At 38.6% G+C, this 6326-nt stretch overlaps 1 long non-coding RNA gene and 1 pseudogene across 2 annotated transcripts in view; both read right to left on the minus strand.

The window, feature by feature from the left end:
- LOC111737152 overlaps nucleotides 1-6326 on the minus strand; it is a 37488-nt gene that overhangs the window by 29955 nt on the left and 1207 nt on the right. The gene's annotated exons all lie outside the window — the stretch shown is intronic.
- On the minus strand, nucleotides 4750-4868 carry LOC111737242 (annotated as a pseudogene).

Consider the following 6326-nt stretch of genomic DNA (forward strand, 5'->3'; position numbering starts at 1 on the left):
TTTAAATTACATTTTAATTGTTATAGTCACTCATTTATTTTTGTGTTGTTTGGGGTAAATGGAAAGATAGTTTATTAAATAGATATATGATATATGTTTGCTTTTTTCCTGAGTAAGTTGCTTTTCGGTGCCCTTTTTATAAAAATATAACTTTCTCATGCTTAAATATTTATCATACTTAATGTATTTCATGCTGTAATTGGTCCTGGGTCACTCATTTATTGTGCTTATTCATAGTCATCAGGGACTGACTGTAAATTAGCATTATGATTGCTTTTTGGGATAGATAGACGTGAACATTCGGTGGATAAGAGAAGGCCCCATATTTGTTTTGGGAGAGGATAGGACTCTTAGAATTCAGATATTTAGATCTATTGCCTGTTCTTTTTCAGTGTCTGATTACTTCTTTTTCCTAATCCTAGGGGAGAAAGAGACACTATTTGTGTCTCTTTGTGGAGATACCACACCATATCCAATACTAAGTTTGCTAGAAATTTGCTGTAATATTGAGTTTTTAGTGTTTAATTAAAAAAAAAAAAAGACCTTTGTTACCTGAATGAAAATTTCATAGCGCATCTTGCTTATTTTTTAAAAAATGAATTAAATCATTAGCTCAGTCATAAATACTCAAGCCATGTAAGCCAAGGGTGGTTCTGATAGAATAATGTAAAGGAAAAGCTTGCTGTGAGATAAAGCAGGTATCACTACCCTTGGTTATTTGTCTTTAATAATTTTTATAAAACAAGAGCTTGCTTTATATTGCCAGATATAGTGCTAGATAGACACAGTTTCTGTCCTCCTCAGTGTAATTTTAGCAATGAAAGGATATATTCTTGAAAGTTGGATAATCTCATAAAGTTAGTGTTGACATTCATTTGAGAAGAACGATATCTTTTGCTTAGAGACTACTAAAGAAATAGGAAACATTATTTTTGTCTTAACATTTGGTCAACTAAGAGTATTTTGATACTTTTTTCAGTAAACAGGTTGTTTCTTTGCTAACCAAGAATTTTTCAGGTCATTTATTAATGTGGCCTTGGATTGACTTTACATTTTTGTTTGTTAGAAAAAGTCAATTTGTTGGCTTCTAAGGAATTTTATCTGTCTAGAAAGTAGTATTCATAACATAGAACCTTCAAAGAGGGCCTGGAGTGACTTCTGTGAGTTTTGGGCCATTAAGTCATGGTCCTCAAAAAAAAAAAGAAAGAAAGAAAAGAAAAAAATGAGGACCACCTATATATAAGTAACAACTTAACTTAGATTTTCTTTTCTTAATGGGGGAAAGGAAGAAAGATCAGGAGAAAGTCTGTTAAGAGGGAGAGAGAGAAAATATCCCAGCCCCTCCATATCCACTGTGTAAGCTGCAGTACCAGCAGCTGGCCCCGGCTGTCCTCTTCTAACACTGTTGCCTAGACTGGATGTCACTAGTGGTCATTATAGTGTCACGTGCAGTTTCAGGGCAGAAGCAGTCATGCAGCTCTAGTAGGGATGAGTTGATCAAAGACTGAGAGTGCTGAGGGTCAAGAACTGGACAAAGGCAAGAAATCTTAGTAGTTAAGACAGAAACTTGGCAGTATTCATTCATTTAAAGATTTATTAAGTATCTGCTATGTGCCAAGCATGGTTCTGGGTGCTGCAGATAGTAAGTAACAGAGAGCCATGGTCCCAGGCCATGGAGCTTTTATCAAGATGAAATATTATCACTGACTCCAGAGAGTTACTCTTTAGTTTTTTCACGGATGTTTTTTTTCTTTTTCTTTTGGACCTCATATGCCCGGTCTTGAGCTACTTGTGTACTTTTGTTCATAGCTGCATTGCTTCATGGCAAATTATCCCAAAATTTAGTGGCTTAAAACAAATATTTGGTACAGTTTATTTGGTCAGGGTCTGGCCCTGATTTGGCTGGGTGCTTCTATTTGGGGTCTTTCACAGGCTATAATCAAGGTTATCAGGGCTGTAGTCATCTCAAGGCTCAACTGGGGGAGGATCCTCTTCCAGTCTCCCACGCATAGTTAGTTGTTGGCAAGATTCAGTTCCTCTGGACTGTTGGAATGAGGGCCTCAGTGCCTCACTGGTTATTGGCTGGGCTTCCCTCTGTTCTTTGCTATGTGAGCCTCTGCACTGGGCAGCTCACAACATGGTAGCTGGTTTCCCGTAGAGCGAGACAGCGGGGCAGCAAGAGACAGTGAGCAAGATGGAAGTCACAGGGGCAGAGGTCGCCGAGAGCCATTTTAGAGGCTCTCTGTGATTATCTATGGCTATAGGGCTCTTTTGTTGTATTTATTTCTTTTTTGTTTCTCCCCTACCCTTCATCCTCTTTCTCCACCCACATTTCCCTATCATGTTCTCCACAGACACTGCAGTATGCTTAATGTATAATAATATTCTTGGATGTGTATGTATCCTTTAGAAAAGTTCCATATAGCGTATGTAAACAGCATATTTTTTAATTTATAAAATAGTATTTGAATTTAGATTTTGTTCTGTATAAGGTTTTTTTTTCACCCAAACCCTGTATTTTGATGATCTATCTATGTTGCTATTTGTAGACTATGTGGTATTCCATTGTATACATCTACTACATTTTGTTATTCATTTTCCTAGTTGGTAATAGATAGATTGCCTCCAACTTCTTGATTTCTCCAACAGTTAATATCATTAACATATCCAAACAAGTCTCGTTATGGATCTGTGTGCTACTTACTCTCTCTGTAATATTTACGGAAGAGCGGGATTGCTGGGTCATAGGATATATGCATGCATAATTCCCCTTAGTACTGCCAGGTTGCTGCCCAAAGTGATTGTACCAGTTTCTACCCACGAATTGTATGCGAAGGTTTCTTTTTTCCCAGATCCTTGATAATACTTACTATTATTAGATTTATTAATATGTTTAATCCGATAAATGTAAAAGGAGTGTCTAATTGCTCTATTTTACATTAATCTGTTTTGAGTGTCTCTACTTGTTAGCCCGTTGGGTTTTCCCTTCCATGAATTGCCCTTAATGCTCTTTACCCATTTTTGTGTGAGGTCCCTTTGTCCATTAGTGTGGGGAATTATAAGGATGGATTTTCAGATTTTAAGTTGTTCTTGCATTCCTGAGATAAACCTTCCTGACCAAGGTTGGGGAGAGAGAGAAAGGGAGAGAGGGAGGGGGAGAGGAGGGGAGGAGACAGAGGGTATGTGTGTGTTTTGACACATGGTTAGTTAGCTAACATTTTATTTAGGATTCCCACATCTACGTACATAAGTGAATGGGCTTTGTAGTCTTAGTTTTGAAATTGATGTGATCCCAGCCTCTTAAAAAGAGTTGGTCACTTTTTCCCTTGTTTTCTGGATCAACCTTTATATGATTAGAATTATCTTCTATTTAGAAAGCAGATAAAAACCCACCTATGAAAAACCCTCTAGGCCTGGAGGTTGTTTTTTAAGGGGAAGGTCTTTTATTAAAATTTTGTTTTCTAGGCAGTAAGAGAAAAAGACAAAAATGTCGTTTTCTTTTCATCTCAGATCTAATTATGTTCTCTTTTTCAGTTTGTATTTTGTTTATTTGCATGTCCTCCCCCCCTGCCCCACCATCAGTCTTGCCAAAGATTTGTCTCCTGATCTTTCAGAGATTCAGACTTTGGTTGCCTGTCCCAATCCTGCCGTCAGGGATCCACAGCCTGGGAACTGCTTTTTCCTAAGAACTTCTTTCTCAGTTGTTATCCTCTAGCCTAACGTGAGCGGAAGAGGCCACTCTCAAGAGCTGCTGTGTTGACCTCAGTCTGTCTTTACCTGTTGGCCTCTGTCCAGGTCTGGGTTTGCCCTGACTGTACCCTGCTGTGTCCCTCCGGTACCGGGCTTGCGCCTGCAAAGGGTAGGTGGGGTGAACAGGGATTGGCCAGGACCATGGATGTCAGAAAGGGCGCAGCTGCAAAACTCTCACCTGGTCCTGTTTCCCTATGGGCTTCTGTGGACCTTCCACACAAACACCCAGTCACCATCTGTCATTTCAGTTGTTTTTCAGAATTTTATGAAAATTCTTCTGTGAAGTAACTGTGATTCTTCTAGGATTGATTTTCAGGAAGGGGCCAGCAGCTATCGTGGTGTCTTGTCTTGCCTTATATTTAGTAACTGAACCTGATAACTGAGATTAAAGATGTTTAGTTTGAAGATCCTAATACGTACCCTAATATATAACACATGACATGTATTAATTAAGTCTAACTGGGTGACGGAGCAATAGTTATATCTTCAGCTGATTAGAGAATGAGACTACCAAAGACTGGCAGGGAGTAGAAGCCCGAGGTGGCTGGTGTGTTTTTGACACATCCCTGCTTCTCCACTGAGGTGGTGATCCTGTCTCATACTAATCCTTGTCCTAAGGAGCGAGCATAGTACCCACCCTCTTCTCTTCTGGTACAGCAGTGCTGGTTTATAGCTCTTCTACCCACTGAAATTTCTTACTAATCTTGTTTCCTATGATATGATTACTTTGTCTATTTGGCAGAAAATCTTTTTGGTCCTATGTCTAATGCATCATGAGTCTGATAGATATTCCTGGATGGCCTGCCATCATCCTCTTTGCCCTGCCTATCAGCTAAACAGCCTGCATTAAATTAAACCCAAGAAATTTGCTTGATATGTCTTTTCACAGAAAACCTCATCCCAGAGTAAAGAATTTAAATATGCAACAAGTAAGAGCCATTGTGGTCTCTGTTAGACTTAAGCTCTGTTGCATTTCTTTTTTTTCTTTTTTTTTTTAAACTCCTACAGCACCTGGTATTCCTAGGTGGTCTCCCATCCAAGTATTAACCAGGCCCGACCTTGCTTAGCTTCCGAGATCAGACAAAATCAGGCACGTTCAGGGTGGCATGGCCCTAGACTCTGTTGCATTTCTTGACCTTAACCATGAGTGGGGTGGGGTGGGAGGTGTCAGGAAGCACAATTTTAGGAAACACTTCTGGCTAAGTTAAATTGGACTAAGTACAGAGGTTCCCACATAGAAATTATCTGTGTTCATCTATGAACACATCTGTTTGGACATTCCACTGACACAGAGGAGTTAAAAATAATGATCTTATTTCTTTTATACATCTATCTCTTCTTGGCTTTCCTTTGATATTTCATGATGCCTTCATTTTTTAGTTCTACAGGCTTAAAACTTCATTCATTTTCAACATCTCCACACAAGTTCATAAGTACTCTCAGCAGTGCTTTGGCCACATTTCAGATTTGTTTTTTATTTCCAAAACCAGAATGCTAATCTAAATCATTGCCCTCTTAAAAGCACACAGATCTTTCTGACTTTGAACTTCACCATGCTATGTCTAGTTAATAAATAATAGTAATCAACATGAACAAAGCTGACATGATATCAAATACCTACTTCTAATGCTTCGTATCCATATCTATATATCCATAACCTACCAAATACAGAGTCTGTGCTTGGTGCTCATGTATAGAAAGTTTCAGGGAAGATGTATTTAGCACTTTGCCAAGTAGTATGGTATGTACTTGAAATAGTCCTTTATTCCTTGTATTGCTGCTCTTGGAAGTAGTTACTATTTCAGTTTTCCTGATTTAAAAACTCTATCTTAGATGACAGTTAAGGGACTTGACCCAGGTGGCAGAATTATAATTCTGTACAAAATGTTTCTAACTTCAAAACGCATGTGCTTCCTGCTGTTTCACATTGCCTTCCAAGAACTGTATCTAACATTCTACATTTGTTCCGCCCATATTGAGTAAGACTTGTGTGTCATACCCTGAGAATACAGTCTCACACCTTTAAGATTCAAATCCTGTCTAGTAGCGATAAGATGTACATCAGTGACTATAATTCAGAGTTAAGTACCTTGAGCTTGAAGGTCCCAGTAATTAACAAGAGACTTAAGAAGGAGAGTTTATTTTAAACATAAGTTCAGAAGGTAGACATAACGGGAGAACTGCCATCTGAGCTGGGCTTTGACACATTGGTAGGGTTTGGCTGTGGGAAGTGAGATATTTCTTTGAAGGAGTGGATACAGCATGAGCAAATGTATAGAAGTGAAAGTGCTGTGTGCGCGCTTGTGAGCGTCTTGGAGCCCTGAAGAGTATCTTGTAAAAAAAACTCTGTAGTACTTATTTTTAAGAGATATGTAATATGAAATGTTTCTTCCTTTTTTTTTAGCTTACACTTGAGCATGAGTCTTCTTATGATTAGTGAGAATGTAAAATTGGCTCGTGAATATGCGTTGCTGGGAAACTATGACTCTGCAATGGTCTATTATCAGGGAGTTCTTGACCAAATGAACAAGTATCTATACTCGGTCAAAGATGCATACCTTCAACAGAAATGGCAA

The sequence above is a fragment of the Pteropus vampyrus genome, unplaced genomic scaffold (assembly GCF_000151845.1).
Source record: "Pteropus vampyrus isolate Shadow unplaced genomic scaffold, Pvam_2.0 Scaffold24, whole genome shotgun sequence".
Taxonomy (NCBI): Eukaryota; Metazoa; Chordata; class Mammalia; order Chiroptera; family Pteropodidae; genus Pteropus; species Pteropus vampyrus.